At 38.6% G+C, this 17,643-nt stretch overlaps 1 protein-coding gene across 2 annotated transcripts in view; it reads right to left on the minus strand.

Annotated features, from left to right (window-relative positions):
• Positions 1–17,643, minus strand: part of DPP10 (dipeptidyl peptidase like 10) — a 552,866-nt gene that overhangs the window by 301,640 nt on the left and 233,583 nt on the right. The window contains exon 1 of one of the 2 annotated variants that reach the window (XM_068949176.1): positions 2,440–2,494. The exons of the other annotated variant lie outside the window; for it this stretch is intronic. The gene's annotated coding sequence lies outside the window, so the exon portion shown is untranslated. Of the gene's footprint in view, positions 1–2,439; positions 2,495–17,643 lie in introns of those variants that run through there. 2 annotated transcript variants of the gene reach the window in all.

Here is a 17,643-nt window from a genome sequence, read left to right on the forward strand (position 1 = left end):
AGCTTGATTTTATTTAAAGAATGAGATTTAGCATCTTCCTAATCTTGGAGCACACTCTTCCACGTATTTAAACACAAAGATTTAAACACCATTTCTCAAACAATCTGTTACCGTGAGACTTTCACAGAAAAAGGGTAGGAAGAAAGGGGGACAGGAAACGCTTCTAAAAAACAGAGCAGCAGAAAATTATTAGTAATTCTCAGCGCTCATACAGTCACTGCTAAAAGCGGCACTATCAGTGACGTGTCATTGAGAGAACAACTGCAAAGCCAAGAGGAAGACAAAGTAATTTGCAAAAGTCCAGTAGGTCATCACAATGGTGCCAAGATAGGTTTAAGTGACAGAAATTCTACGTACGCTCGTGTACTAAACACGCTAAAGCAACGTTTAACCACTGAGGTCAGGTCACAATTTGACATCTTTTTTAAAATGTACTAACGACGATTAGAGATCAGAAGTAACTGTTTAATGATACATCCAAAATGTGACTTTTTCCCCACTAAGGACTTGTCTGTGTTTATTGCTTCTTGTCCTTTAATTTAAAAAAAAAAAAAAGGCTCTAATTGAAGAAAACAAAAGTAACCATCCAGTGCTTCATTAAAAAATAACAGCTTGAACGCACACTTTGTGAGGTGGTTAATGAAAGTTTCATTAGGGCTTACACTATCTTATTTAGTAGCCACAGTCAATGTTCTGTAACATTTACCCCTTAATATGAGAAAGAAAACTGTGCATATGTTGACATTCAGGAATAATTTTTTTCCTAATGTCTGCTCTAGACAAAATTCACCCAAGTTAAAGCCTTTTAGAGACTCTTGGATTTATGTAGAGTAACTCTGTGTGCTCCACTCATTTAGTGCAACTCTGGCAGCGACATGTAAATATTCAAGCGCTGGCACCTGAACAGCCTGAATCCCACCAGCAACGGGGTTTTTGCTGCAGCAGGGCTGATCTGAGCCTCCAGCTGCAGAACTGGGTACCTTATTCCAGCAGAAACTGTAAGGCTGTGAATCTTAATTGACTGAAATTATTCAGATTAAAGGGGCCTCTAGCTCTTCACAGGTTTGGTTTAGCAATGCAGTATTTCAGTGTACAAGACTGAAGTGCTAACTTTTAGCACTTAACCCGAAACCTGAAGTACACGTCAAAAGTGCAATAGATAGATTGTTTAAGTAAGAAAATAAGACTTCAGGCTCAGTCTTCAAGTGAAGCTCAGCAGTCATTGACTATGGAAGACCAAACTGGCTTCACGCCCTCTTGAAATGCTGGCATCTCTGGGACTCTAAGAGCATTTCACAGCATTAACGTACAGTTGCACATCTAAAACTATTGTACGACTGCTTTAACCAATCACCTCTTTGTGCCAGATTTTTGACTTTTCTACCTTAACAAGAACAGAACAGGTGGTGTAAAATATGATGTTTTCCCAGCATGAGGAAAAATCATTGATTACTTATTTACAGTGATAAAAGGGGACTTATTGCAGGACAAACTTGAGCTGACAGCTTGAAAAAAAGTGAAGAAGAAACTCTGAAGCTCTTTTGTCTTCCTAATCTTCACACGTGAATTTCTATCCTTCCTAACAAGAGGAGAAAAGAGAGGGGGAAAAGCATTCTGAATCCCCATCCTCTGCACCCGAGAATGACTGAAAGAGCAGTAACATTTGAAACTCTTCTTACGAGCTTGTCAACTGGAGCAGTAATCAAATTAGAAAATGCACCTGCACATTTCAGAGGCAACTGCTCAAGTTTTGTCCTGTGTCTAACTTGACAAGTTGTCTGCTAGGTTTGCCTCGGTGGCATTGCAAGTAGCCCACTTTTGCTAAAACTTAATCATTTCTCATTTCTGGAAAAAAGCTATGCTTCTCTTCAACCTGTTATTTCCAGTGTATTCATTCTATGGCATTACAAAGGCCAAATATTGAACCTACTTTGCCACTGCGGTATATTTTTTGCAATCATTTACACCTCTAAACCAAAAAACATATATGTTTTATGCTAATGCACTCATTGTGCCAGTTACAAAAGACGAAAACCAGATATAAGCAAGCCCACAAGGTATGTTCATCATTCTTTCTAAATCTGCTCTTTTAACTCCTAACTTTCTTTTATCCTTGTTATTTCCTGGCAGAGAACATCATTTCCGAATTGAAAAGGGAGAAAGAAAGAAGAGGAAGCCATTCTTTGGGCAGCATGTCCAAAAGGTCAATCCTTTTTGTATTTGCAGATACAAGACTGATTAACGCAGCTCAAGCTTTAGGAAAGCACGCCTGCCTTGGAGGAACCAGCATGAATCACCAGAAAAACAGCAATTCCTAACACAGAATGCAGCTAATAATTTGGATACACAACATATTATAAAATGTACACTGCAGAATGAGTCTTAAAGCATTAGACCGAGATAAAAGAAAAGCATAAATATTAGGAAATGCAGATTTACCCCCGGTATCAGCTGCTTGCTCTGCTTTCAACTTGCCTTTTCTGAGGCAAGCCTCAGCTCCAGAAGCTGAAACGATCTAAGCAGACAGCGCTGCTGAGGGTGGCACTGTCTTCCAGCATGGGACTACACTGAGTTTTTAGCTTGTGCTAACATTATTATCTTAACTCAGTAGCATATGGCCTTCTATACAATAAATGTCCAGAGCTGGCACAAAAAGATAGAAATGGCAGAATATATAACTTTCCTTTTTTTGCCTTTTGAAGCTCTTTGAGATATTGTTTCTCCATTTTCATTCAAGATAGATTCCTTTTCTTTCTCCCTTTTTTTCTCATCTCTTTAGACCTCCTTTCCTTCTCTACAGTCGAAACACTCTTTCTCCGTTTATGACAACAGCAGCCGTGACGACACAGTATTCCTTCTCCACAGGCTCAGGACTGACACCCCAACATACAAATACAGTAAATGAGACACCCTCTCCACCCTGGGAGTATTTCTAAATTTACTTTCCTATGTATTCTTTAACAACAACACGCCTTCCAAGTTACAACTATAGTGTTGAAAATAATGTTCACCCTCTAAAAAGAAAATCATCTGTGTATTGCAATGAGTGCTAATAACATCTTGTAATAATGGTAACCAGCACCTAGTAAATAATCACTTAAACTAGACAGAACTAAGCAGACAATGGGTTAAAAATTTTGAGGTTTTCATAATGGAAAAAAAAAAAGAAAGAAAAAGCTGCGGAGTCATAAAAGATCATGAACTTCCTGTAGATACATACAGCACCTTAGCTGTAAATACCTAATAGCTTTGGTCATTAGAGACCCTTACTTTCCAAGGAGGGAACAGGGAAACAAAGCCACACGTACCTTGACTCCCATACACCGACCTGTGTTTCACAATATAGTAAAGAATTTCGCTGCATTTTTAGAGAAATGGAAAATATTCTAGAATAAGAAGTGGATTCAGAAGCTGTTCTGAAGGACTAATGTTAAAAGCAAGTACTTATCTCTGTGATAATTCAGTGCTTGCCATGTTATTAGAGAAAACCCTCTGAAGAAAAACAGGTTGAATGCTTGCTAATACTAGCAGGCAAGACTTAAAAATTTTTATTATACTGCAATAACTCTCACATTTTACCTTTTTTGAATGAATTCAGTTAATCTTCATTTTTTCTCTTTTACATTAATAACCCAGGCTACGTTTTCACATACCAATTACACTCCTTTTACATATTTGTTCATCGCTCAAAAGCCTTCCAGAAACTCATGCACCTCTTGACTTCAGCATGGAGCTTGGCAGGCGTAGGTGTGTTTGCAGCAAGGAGCAACATTCATGCCGGCGTTTTATCCAAGGAAAAACGGGGCAGCTGCAGCAAGCTGGCCTTGTATTTACCTGCTTCACTGTTTTAACAACGCAAAGTCTCACGTTTCATGGGCTCCCAACCCCACTCGGCAGCTTTCTCTCCGGGAGAGATGCGGCCGCCCCGGCAGGGCATGCAGGGTGTTGGAGCAGAGAAAAGCTGTGGTCCGGAGCTGCCAGACAGCATGCGTGCCGTCTCACGGACCGCGGCCTGGCCCTCCTTCACTGCCCGGGCTGGTGGAGGGTTTGTAGCCGCTTGCCGTTAGGCCCCAGCACGCTGAGCCTCAGACGTGATGCCGGAAACGGCACCGCTCGGAAGCAAGGCTCCTAAACCGAGCCCAGACCAGCACCGCTCCCTGCAGGTGCTTCATCCTTCATAGCACGGTCCGTGTTTTCTTTAGGTTCCTGGCCTTGGTCTTTACCAGGCAATGTGACCAAAAATTACGTGGAATCAGTCCCTAAAATCATAGCAGCAGAGGGACTGATTCCTCCAAGAGCGCGTACGACCAAAGTGCGTACATTAACCTATAAAGACCCGGAAACTTTGCAAAGCATCAGCAGAGGTATCTTGAGTAGAAATAATGAAAAATGAGTCACTAGGAGTCACTCGTTACAACAGGCCTCTAAAGCACCGTTCAATCCTCAAAAAGAATGACAATGCCAAAATACTTAATTTGAAAGCTATTCTAACTCCTTAAGACATTGGCTTTTGACAACCAGATGAAGCGAGTGAATGTATCGCAACATTTAAGTAAACCTGCCAAACAGTCGTAAGGTTCTAATATTACTGTATGAAGAAATGCCCTTTGGGATATCTAAAGTGTGCAGTATTTTTTCCTTTTTTTTAATGGAAACAGCACTCTCTCTGTGGACTTCATTATGGACAGAGATGTGTTATACACCAGGCCCCACAAGTGTTGTTTTTAACCCTGCTTTCAACTCTGGGGAAAAAAAAAAAGATTCATTCAAGAATCTTTTGAATGAAAAAAAGATTTTCATTCAAACTTTCAAGAGACGGGGGGAAAAAAGAGAAAACACAGAAAAATTGAAAGATAGAATACTAGATCAAGCAATGAATCTGGTGGACCATTGTTTCATATCAAAATACTAACAATCATAGACTTCTGGATCAGTAAAACCTGCTGCAGGAAACCAGTCTGTAACTGCCACTGTTGTCAAAAACATTTGTCTGCAGCCAAAACTAAGAATTTTGTATTTATTGATAGTGACACTCTAAATAGCTACTGAGCGCTCAGAACATGGGAAGAAGTTGTGTTCAGTTTTCTTGCTCCAAGCCCAGAAGATATAACATGTACGATTCATGTGATATATATAATCATATAGATGTATGTATATTTTCCTTTTATGAAGAAAAATACTCTCATCCATGAGCCTAAACAAACAGGTACGCTTCAGAGTTTTATAGCAATGAGCAAAAATCATTATTAATAGAACTACTGATACCAGGAATAATTTCTGACTATTTTTTAGTCTGAGGGAAAAAAAACCAGAGAACATTACGTTTCTTCAGACACAACCAAAACTATTTGTAGCGCCTGTGGCTGCAGCAGCTTGTCAACGAACTGGCATGTTCCTGCGTAAGAACCATCCCAGACGGTAAACTCCATTTTCCTCGCGAGAAATCCCAGGTGATCCCACTGAAACCCCAAAATCGTGCAGAAAAGGCCCACACCTTATACACTGCAGATCTGTGAATGATTCAAGCAATGAAGGTGCTTTAGCTAAATACCGTGCCGTTAAGTGCATGAACACAACGTGACAACTCCACGCGCCTTTGCTTTCTCTCTTTATTTTTGGAAAGGACTCCTACCCGCCGCGATTCATGACTGAAGACATCAGAGAGCATTTACTAGAGATTAAACCGAATGCCCCATTTTCATCCACACCCAGAATCACAAATACAACTATTTCACGTTACGTTAACATCCGCTGCAGCTCTGACGCCGTATGCTAGAGGCAGGTAACAGGCCAAAGAGAAACCTGAGACACTCTATGCAAAAGGTCATTTTCAGATAGCCGTTAATGTTAAAGTAAAACCCTTACTCCTTTTCCAAGTGTAATCATCCCAATCAGCTGATTAAAATTTCTCCATTCAGAAGGTAACAGTTTACCCACAGTGGCAGAACGAACATGAAGAACTGCCTCACGCGTTTCACTTTTCAAAGAAAACATGTAGAGCAGCGGTGATTGTAACGCCGGGTACAAATGCTAGTTCCCGACCTAGCCAACAAATAGTTTTGTTAAAACCAGCTGCGGCATCAAAACAGATGTCACACCCTGAAACTACACAGAAGGGCCTTAGCCACCAAGTCTAGCTTTTCAGCTGTCCCTCTCTCTCCTTATTTTTCTCTCATATGCTCAAGCACAAGCGCTCCATTTAACATTCCTCTACATACATCTCTTTTTTGGAGGCAAGAGTTTTCCAAACCAAGGTTTTAATACGTGTTATAACATAGAAATTCTGAAGCAACACTCTAAGCAATAGGGTAACACGAGATAATAGAGATGTGCAAAAGAGCACGTTTTCTTATCTCCATCTACTGTGTCGATAAAATCTTTCAGTCATATTTGCTGTGATGAGTTTGAAAATTATCACCAAAAGTTCTTTTAGTTTGTTTAACTGAATTTAGCCCATGCATCTCTTCCTAGAAACTGGACATGATACTTGCCCAGTTTTTTTGTGTCAGACAAGAGGAAAAAAGTTACTAAATTGAGTGAAAGAGTTCTCTCAAAAATAATATAAAACAACTGAAAAAAAGCAATCTATCGTGTTTTAAAATAAGAAATATAACTAGATTCTGTAAATGTAAAGACCAAAACAGAATGAGCAAAAAAGTCAAATAAAATGTTTTGTCTTTAGCAGTATTTTTTTACTTAAGTGAAATAGATCACTAAATTTGAAATAATTTATTTACACTTTCCTTCAGAATTGTTACTGAAAGGACATATTCATACTGAAATTATTCCATTTCAAAAAAACTGCATTTTCTGATTAAAATCTGTTATTTTGGATATACTTCAATCCACTATCAATAGTTCAAAATGAAGAACAGCTTCTACTTCATCATCTTCTAAATGTTTTGTCTACTTACCGAGTCAGAGCTCTACTTCATTGAGCAAAGTTAATCCTAGGAATGTTTCATAGTAGTAACAATGAGGAATTAACTTATCACGCCTTTTCTATGTCAGTATCACATACATATTTCCAATTGTTCTAGCAGCTTAGCAATCATTAACAGACATCAAAAAGATGCTATTAATTAATCTTGGACATCTTCCATTATTTATACATTTATACATATACATTTGTCAAAAGCAAATGCCTCTTTAAATGAATTTTCAAAGTTGTTTAATATCTCTTATTATTAGGGACTCATTCAGGAAACTCTTCAACAAAGGTTAAAACTCCTTTTATGTTTAATTGCATCTTTGATCATTAATTACCTCTGCCGACAAACATAATTTTTTAAATCTTATTTTTCCCATTTAAGTTTGAAATGGAGTTTGTTGCCCAATACATTTTATTTTAATGCAAATGCAAGGCCCATGTATTGCTGAACCTTTTAACAGAAACCTCCAGCTCAAGCAAATAAAATTGCATTTATCTACCACATCATCATACGAGGACGAGAAAGTCCACTTTGCAGCTGAAATTTAGAGTTCCATGGAAACACGTTTAATTAAAACTTATTATTTATCACTTTCATAACATAAGCTAAAAGATGAAGAGTTTTTTATTTATAAATTCCCTACTATAAAGTAAGGTCCCATATCTTTCACAACGCACCTGACATCCCTTCTAAAAAAAGGATTTCCCATATGCCTAAAAGATCTCAGAGCCAATCAGGCTGATCAATGCATTGCATTTCTTTTCTGTCTTACATTTAGGATTGTATATTCTCGGCGTAGGAAATTTGTTGTTGTTTCTCTGCAACCCTCAGCACAAGGGGGTCCTGCTCCATGACTGAATCTCCTGTTTGCTGTGGGATTACCGTATCATGATGCTGATAAGAGCTTTTTTTTGGAATACTACGTTAAACATCCAGCAAACTTCACACGAAGCTGCAAAGATATTTTATTTTAGAGTAACCACTGAACTTGCTAGTGAAATAAGAAAAGAAGTTATTGTTTTATTTGTCTAATCAGAAAAAAAAAGTCTGTCTAAATATGTAAGGATTTATTTAAGTCGATAGCACCTCATTTTATACATCTTAGCTTCTATGAGACAATTGTTCCTTTTCAGTTTCAGCATGCATGAAGATTTATACAACGCACTATCTAAAGGTAAAAACATTGGCATTCTGTGTCTCCTACATTGAAATAAACACATTTCTCTTCTGGCTTAAATTATATCTGCCGTGTCCTCGTAGACACATTGCTACTGAAGAAAAATGATCCTCAAGTTATTAGGTCTTGGAAGGGTGAAAAAGTGACTGATCTGACTGAGTGGCAGAACAAGCTCGTGAACTCTTTGTTTATGAATATATAACTCATTCGGGAATGGATCTTTTAAATTGCATTGTGGGGCTCTTTCTGAGACATCTAACAATATTTTGTTCAAGCCAGTGACTCAAGGAACAAACAAAAATTAAGATTTTTTACCAAAGGCATTTACCGTGGAAATTTTTTTTACTAGTACCACTCACAAGAACCTATCGCATTTCACTCTTTCCTTCCTTTCTTACCTCTATCTTTTCAACTTGATATAATTTAAATAGACTTATCTGCTACTTGAGTATTTTCTGTTTCTTTACTTCCAGAACTATGATATTTTTCTAATATCATTTATTTAGGAAGTTCAGGGAGGCTTACAAAAAACAGATATGAAAGTATTAGAAGTCAGGTGATTATGGAGCTTCATTTTCTTTAAGGGAGAAGGCAAATCTTGTTTATGATAGAGATCATCCTGTCTATTAAAGTTAGCTGAAAAGGTAAGACGTATGATGTTTTGCTCAAACCAACCATGAGATGGAGAAGGAGGAGACAGAGCTGCCTATGTTATTTCTGGAGAAGGAGAGAAACGGGCAGCCAATTGTATATATTCCACTTTCTAGTCTTTGAAATTTCTGGCTATGGTTTGGGTGAAAGACTTAACTATTTGCATTATGCATCGCCAGGGAAGGAAAATTACATATCACATTTCTGCTAATCTTGGGCAATGCAGAGTACTAGGCAGGCCCTGCTCTGCATGCGTGGTTTTCACATGCCTACTTAGGTGGCATAAAGTGACGTAACGTTCAAGGCTGCACATTTGCACTTTGGGGATTTTTTTATTATTCCTATTCCTAACAAATTCTAGCAATATTTTCAGTGTTCCTACTAGAGTTTAACCTGAGAAGGCAGCAGGATGAATCTGGAATAATAAAGATATCCTTCACTAAATATTCCTCTGCCTGTTGCTTTATTTTTATTTTTAATAATGAAGCTGCACATGAGCCCTCCTATCCCTTTTCATTTATGGATACAATAATCTCCTGCCCAGTTGTTAACAAAACATTTTTGGAAAGACATCTTCTTCTAGTCAGACAGTCATACAGCTAACACTTCAGGTTTGACAGGAATTAGTCTGAAGACAGACACAAAAATTTTCTTTAGATAGTAACCTTAAAAAACTGTTCAGAGTTAGATAAAAATATGGTAAACATTGCAAACCCTTCCAGATTATTTCTGAAACAGATTTATTCCTTATTCTCTGTGCAAAAGGCTCCATGGGTGACAAGAAAAATGGAGGAGACCATGGATATCTCTGCTCAATCATAAATCTTCTCCTCCTGCTAGCAGTACCTGTAAGGATTTTTTCTGCTATTACTTTATCCAAAAGTACCTTGGAAAATTTCATATATTTTTGGCAAATCTGCTATTTCCAGATTTTTTTTTGTAACTTCAGAGCTCAGATATCTCAAGATTTTAACAGAAATAGTAAATAGTTCATTGAGAAATATAAAAATCTTTGATTTTTTTAAATTGCTAAATCCTCATTTTTCTTGAAGACCTTGTAGCTCTTGAACCAAACCCTATCACTCCCTGTTCTTTTATTTACACTGTGTACCTCGGGACGCACGGAAAGGACTCTCTCATCTATGCCCTCCTTCCTCCTCCAGTACTCTGATTTTAGAGGCCTCTTTAAGTGAGCGGTTTTATGATTCTCATGTGTTGTTTCTTCCTTGACTTCGCTTTTCAAATGAGGAAGACCAATTAAAAGCTTCCAAACTGCTGATTTACCTAATAGACAGCCTTACCTATACCACTTGTATCACTTATCTGCAGGCATTAAACCATAGAGTTTCCAGCTGCTGCAGTAGTGCTTTGTCCTGGAGAAGGAGACAGTCTCTTTTCAAAACTAGCAGTGAGTGGGACCTGCCCTGACTAACAAATGGCATTTCCTTTGAGGTGGCATCTCACAATTAAACCGTGCTAATTTCTTAAGATCTGCCTTGCTTCATTAAGGATTATTAAGAGATTAACATTTAATCCATTCTAGTATATAAATGATGTGGGCGTGGATAAAATGTTGAATCTTGTTCCTCTGGGTACAATTCACTTCAGCACTTGGGGAGAATAAATTGCTGGCAAAAGAAAAAGGTTAACATTGCACCTGCTTGCTTATCTATCTTTTCTTTTTGTCTCAGACTTGTCCCAGTAAGGAGTCTGTGTACAACTACAATCTTCTCACAGGTTCCTGATCTTTTTCACACAACAGCGTTTATGATGATCTTGGATTTTCAGACCTTTTTGCTTTTACATGGGAACATATCCTGCACTCAGTATAACTAATAATTTGACAATTTAAAGCCATCTTTCTTTATCTTTAAATTGAGTTTTAACACGATATGTTAGGCATTTGGAAATGTTGTGTCTGATACTCTTTGCTTTATGAAAGTAAAATGAAGCACTGAAGTAATGCTCATACCCTTGATTCCCCTTCCTTTTCAAAATAAGATTGTAAGGGAAGAATAATATGAGTTTGAATTCTTTCTGATGGTCTTGTTCAGCCTTGGGCACACAGAGATTATACTTTAAAGAGAAGAGACAATGGTAATGATTTAGTTTGCTGAGGAATCTTAATGTTATTCGAAAGCATGAATATTTCTAAATACACTCTAATCATGATTCTGTGCTCACATTCAACATTTCCATAGTTGTGCTCTGCTTTAAAACTCCCTTCCGTCAGAAATTTTCTCCATCCTTTCCTTCCTACCTATTCTCCTTATTTAAATAGCCCACAGTGATAGATGAATCAAACCCCAGATGGCTACGGTAAGACTAAACCCCAGCAGACACTAAACAAACATCTACTCTATTTACATAGAAAGGGACGTGCGCTTGGAGCCCTTACAGGCATTCAAACACTAGCTTTGGGATAGGTAGCACAAGAACCAGTAGCTGTGAAGACCCGCTGGCATAGCTTACTAGGCTATCATGAAGCCTAAAGACAAACCTAGGAGCTCCAGCTGCCTGCACAAATACCATTTAAGGATGTACCAGCATGTCCTCATTACTGATATCCTGCTGAACAGGCTGAAAAATCAGCAGCAGCACGCCTACTAGCAATGCTGCAGCCACATCATCATTTGCTGTGTGCGTATGCTCTTGCGCTCACGGGAAGCACACTCAGCACTTAGAGAATCTCAGCTCTTACCATCAGGAATAAACTAGCACTGGATTCCCTTTGCTGTGTAAGAATACTTCACTTAGCATCCCCAAGGACCCTTCAGCATCTCCTTTCTTTTCTCCGGTATCTTCTGTCACCAAGATCTTCTATCTGCTCACCTTGCACTCACTATTCTTCACTCTCTATTTTAAAAAATATGTAAAAGCATGCATTTGAATTTCACCATCTTCTAATGAAAACAGCTTGAAGTACGTTTCAGTTGTTTCACGTTGCCATTGTCCTACAGCTCATTTTTGCCAACTTCCTATTTAGGGTAATTAGTTGATCTCCAGATTACTTTTTTGGTATCTGCATTCTTTTTAAGATACATTTTTGTTATCCCCCAGTACACTTTCTAAAGTCTTTTGTACATATTTGGTTTACCTTCATTTTCTTGGTATTTCTCTTTTATGTCTTTCCTCCCTCAGCCAAGATTTTTGAGCTCCTTATCTTTCTTTTCTGTCTCTAGAGTATTCTCGTATTTACCTGGAGTCTGGCCATTAATTTCAAATATATCTGGAGTGCATTTTCCCCTTGTTCAAAATCTTACTTGCACAATACAGATATCAGAAGCTGAAGGAGCATCCAGCGGGAGTCTCTGTTCAGTAGCTGCTTCCTGCCCTCCTGCATGTATCTGTCATTTCTCGTGGCTTGCTTCTCCTTTGGACAGGAAGGCCTTGGAAAAAAATCAGCTTGTTCTTTGAGTATAAGCTCTAAATATTGCCCGAAAAATTTCTGCTGATAATGATAAAATTTTACAGTTCGATCTCTAGGTCTAGCATGAGACCCGGGGGGAAGAATGGGAGAGTATTCCGTACAATTTCACCTCTTCCAGAAAACTCACATTTGACAACCCTTCAATTACAGCTTCCAGCCTTCTTTTCAAGCAACTCGGGCACAGTATTTTTCTACTGTACTTTCCTTCACTCAGTTTTCTGTAAAATGGATTTTCCTCTTTCCACATTAGCAGTGCCACATTGTTCTGCACCTTTCTCTCTGCTTTTTCTAGGTTAGTTTCTAACCTATGGGCTCTTTCCTCCAATTCGATAACTTTAGTAAACAATAACTTAGTATATTTATTCTAATTATTAAAAATAATTTATAGTTGTAAGAAGTTCCAAATATTTGATCTTCCCTCAGGAAACAAAAAGACTAGTGAAACTTTTTTTTTTTAATAAATTCAATAATGACTGTGTTTTTAATTCACCCAAAATAGTTGGGCTTGAGAGAGTTCAACTAAGTATTGAAATATATTTCCAAGAAATGATCAGATGGTTAAACCATACCTGGAGTTAGCTGTTCTATCAAGAATTACTTGTTTTGTGTCCTTACCTACTTAGGAGAATGTCACTTGAAAATTACAGTAAGACATTTATTTCCTGTGTTATTAGAATTAAAACTAAAAAAAAAAGTAAATCTATATTCCATGATTTCATTACTCAGGATGTACATTTCTCTGCATTTCTCTCATCTCAATGTCATTAACAGTAGACACACCTTTAATTAAGTGTAACATTTGTCAGCCACGTTACTTTATACTGCCATGCGCATTTGGGAAATTGCTTAGGTATGCATATATTTTGTAAAATGTACGCATATCTCAGCATGGATTCACCAAACACGAGTAACTAACACGAGACTGGAGCATCTCTCCTATGAGGAAAGGCTGCGAGAGCTGGGCCTGTTTAGCCTGGAGAAGAGAAGTCTGAGAGGCAAGCTCATCAATGTGTACGAGCATCTGAAGAGAGGGTGCCAAGAGGATGGGGCCAGACTCTTCTCCATGGTGCCCAGGGACAGGACGAGAGGCAACGGGCACAAACTGAAACACAGGCAGTTCCATCTGAACATGAAGAAAAACTTCTTTCCTGGGAGGGTGACAGAGCACTGGCACGGGTTGCCCAGAGAGGCTGTGGAGCCTCCTTCCCTGGAGATACTCAAAACCCACCTGGACGCGATCCTGAGCGGCATGTTCTAGAGGACCCTGCTTGAGCAGGGAGGTTGGACTAGATGATCTCCAGAGGTCCCTGCCAACCTCAACCACTCTGTGATTCTGTGAAAACAGCATTCTGCTGGGCACTCACAAAAGCTCCAGAATATTCTGGGATATGGTGGAGAAGAGGGGGGTTTGTTGTTGTTGTTTGTTTTAATAAAGATAAAGGTAGATATCTTGGAAAATTTTTATACAGCTTCAGTGTTTGAAATGTGGTTGTGCAGCCAAAGGCTCTTAAATGTAGAAGCACATATACCCTATCAGGAAGGATCTTTAAGCTGTGAATAAGAATATTCACAATTCAATTTCTTGTTGTGTAGGGTTCTCTTTTTCTAGGTCATAGCCACCGGCAGGTATTACTGCTCCATTTCTCACCAGATATGGATTTCAACCACAAACTTTCCTTATGTGCTCATTTCCTGAAAATTGGTAACCCGTTCAGACCTCAAAGTCAAAGGCAGGCATGCAGCTAGCAGGGGATTACCATCAACTGATAACAAAATACTTTGGATGCTAACACTTCAGATACAAAGTTTACTCACTTACTTAGTCTAGCACTCACATTTAGGAAGATTTTTAGCATCCTTTAATGCTGTTGTAATATATACACTGGTTATCTGGATCAGGAAACTCAGCAGAAAGGAGAGGAGATCAGCAGCAACCTAAGCACAGAAAGGAAGGAAGCTCCCTTTTTATTTTAGGAGCAGAGCAGCTATGCCTGCTCCTCTCCTTTACTGTAACCCCTAATAGCACCCTCCCAAATTCCTGGCACCTGCCAGGAACCACACCTCTCTCTCCACTTTGCAGGTCTAATTCTTACACACGAACGTACTGAAAAATAATGGAAAAAGAATTTAGGCCTTAAACCTAGTGCTAGATCCCTTTCTTCTGTATAATTTGCTCACTGAGTAAAGCAATTGCATAATTTCCATTATCTGATATAAATACCATCCAGTAATTAAAATGACGAGTTTCTCAATTTTGGACAAAAATATGAGGGGGCATTTGAGAGGTAGAGTCAAAAGAATTCTGAACAGAACATCTTCATACAAATATGCCATTTCAGCTGCTGCATTTCAAAGGAGAAGGAATATTTTCCCTGTTCAAGTATTAGACAAGGTGTAGGAGTAGAAGGAAGGAGACCTTTCAAATGAGAACAATCTCAGTGAGTCACCGCTATCATAGGAGGTACAGTAAATCTTACTCCTTTTCAAAGACTTTAGGAAAGAATTTGGGTGTTCTGATTGCATTTATCTGCTGGCAGGATCCAGAGAAAGATGAGCAATGGTGGGAAAAGAAAGATCGATGGACTTTCAGGATATTTTCAAACCACCCACTCTTGTACAGCTCACAACACTTAAAATATTCTTTACTAGATGCTCTTATTTATTTTGCCAGTGCTAGCTAATAAACTTCAGTCCTTTTCTCAAATGACTGTCTAGCAAGATGGAGAACAGTAAAAGCCTACAGAGACACTGACAGACTCTGACTGAATAGGTGGAAAAATGGTAATGTTTTTAACAGAGTTGAATTCAAGCTTCTAGTAAATCTGAAATTTCAGGTGAAATGTTGGGATCATTTTCTGAAGTCCTTTTTCTCCTACACCAACAGACCAATCAGCTGTGCTGACAGGCAATAAATCCCACATCAGGAAGCACCCAGCCCTGGTACCACTGTAGTGTTTTTGTCTAGCCAGGTATAACCCTCTCATACAAGACAAGCCAGGAAAATCATCTGATTACCCCACACTTTTTTAGGCCTGTTAATTACCTGATTTATCTCCTGTTTGCTCTCCTCAGCTGAGAATGGCATCTTCAAATAACTTACCTGGCATTTTTAAGGATTTTAAGTGACCAAATCAGGTTTGGGGGAAACAAATCAGGTATCAGAAAATACACAGTGTAACTCCAAAGAGTCAAAACAGATTTTATTTTGAATTGATCTCATTGGAGATCTCAGACCCTGACCTGGTCTAAATTCATCCTCTACCTTGGAATTTCTTATGCTTGTTGCTAACATATAAACATACTAGTACTTTGTTACTGACATACTATTATATAAACTGCATATAGGAGGTAATTCAACTTTGGATAGTGCCTTAAGTTTTTCTCTGAGATTTTCTGAAGTTCTTTCTAGCCCAAAGACACCAACATCCCTTATATTTTAGACATATATATTAAGTATCCTAAATTCTCTCACATGAAATGGCAGTTTGCCACAAAAATAATAATGGGTGGTGCAAAGGCCAAGTTGCACGAATCATGCAAACTCACTAGTGGATCATAAAAGCAGGCAAAGAACAAATTCTCACACATGGGCAGTATATAAGAAAAATAATATGATTCAAGAGATAAATTATTTTAAATAATGAAATGCTGAAATATAAGGTAAACCATGAACATGCTTGTGCCTAAGGTGCTCTATTAAGATATATAATTATAACTCCATTTTTACTGTCCTTTGTAGTGTAGTATTTGCAACACAGATTACGGCAAGGTGTTAGCAAAGAAAAGTTTCTACCTTGCAATGATATACAAACAGCATATTACCATTTTAAAATGCTTCTTGAACAAAACAGTGTATTAATTGAACATTAAATTTCTGGATTTGGCACTTGGAGGTTTTGACAGGACTGGAATGAATGGTAGCCCACTGGGAAGCAGGAAAATAATAGCTATCATAATACTGCTAAGTGTACTGCAGACTGCTGATTCAAGGACATATGCAGCAGTCAGGTGAATTTAAAGCCACTATATTCACATCTGTACGCAGCAGGAATCACACAAGGCAATGGAGTAGGGAATGTCTCTATGAATAAAATATAGGTTGTTTCTTAAAGAAAGGGATCTGCCTGTGCTACAATCTGAAAAACCTGATGAACGGCCACAGCTAAAGTTCTGTACTGCTTTATAGATTTGCTTTTCTTTAAATGATTTGGCTATTGCTCAATTTATATATCATGCAGATAAGGGACATTGCTTTAAAGTACGTTGCCTGGGTTAGCTGTAACTAGAACTGCAGGATCACTGAATTTAGAGAAACCTAATTCCAAGCAAGAACACCCCTCTTGGAAACGTGCTGGCAAAAGATGTCTTAACAACATGCTCCAGACCAAACTCACATGCAGATTTCCAGTGCTCTGTAACTTTACTGAATCCAGTCACATTATTCCATATTACACTATCCCAGTAATTCGCCTTAAGCATATGCAGTCGTGTTTGTACAGCGGTGCTCCTCTGTTTTCTGTGTGAGGAGCAGACTGACAGCAGTCCCTTGATCCGGAGTCTCTGTGCGCTCAGGGACAAACGCAAGGCAACGCACGTGTTTAGGCTGACTTTTGAAAGCGCAGTTGAGTTGCTGAAGGCGGCTGTGTATGGCAAGGCTCTGAGGATGTCTGTACGGCAAATACAGCAGTAGCAAGGTCTTGCACAGGTAGTTAGGTAGTAAGCACAGCTACAAAAGCAATGCCAGATTACCTGCTACCATGCAGAAGGTATACACGGGGCACTCGGCTATACATACTCAGCAGGGTTTTTACAGCTGCTAGCTAGATGGAGGAAGCAGGGGGAAACTATAGCACGTGCCAATATGACAGCTTTGCTCTGGGGTGTAGTCATGCCGTCAGTGCAGCATCTGTCTCCACAAGTGGTATTCCAAACCTCTTCCATGACGTTATTTTAGCAGTTTCGTTCCTTTACTAATTGAGAGATTACAGAAACTATGACAAAAAAACAGCGATACAGATGAGTTTGGACATGTTACTCTGGGATCAGTGACAAGCAAGGTTTCAAGGGAAAAAAAAAAGTAAAGCAAGATAACGATATAAAAGATATAAAAAGAGAAATGTACAAATCTAAGCTAGTCTACCAGAAGGAGACTGTTCTAGACTGGCCAGATACAAAAAGCACCTAACAAATTTTCCTAAAAAGGACAACACAGCAGATTTCACTTTTCAGAGCTTCAGTAATTCACTTGTTACGTAAAAGGTGAAAGAGATTTAAAGAAAGACTAAGAGACGGCCAAGGAACTGTCTGAAGAAGAGATCACAGGAAGACATGGCGTCAATGGGGGAAACTGGCAGCTGGGGGAAGTCACTAGGAGAATTAGGACACAGTTTTTATTTTCATGAATGACTTTGGCATCCAAAGGAGAGGTCCTAATGGAGTTTGCTGCTGATACA

This window comes from Struthio camelus, chromosome 6, assembly GCF_040807025.1.
Source record: "Struthio camelus isolate bStrCam1 chromosome 6, bStrCam1.hap1, whole genome shotgun sequence".
NCBI lineage: Eukaryota > Metazoa > Chordata > Aves > Struthioniformes > Struthionidae > Struthio > Struthio camelus.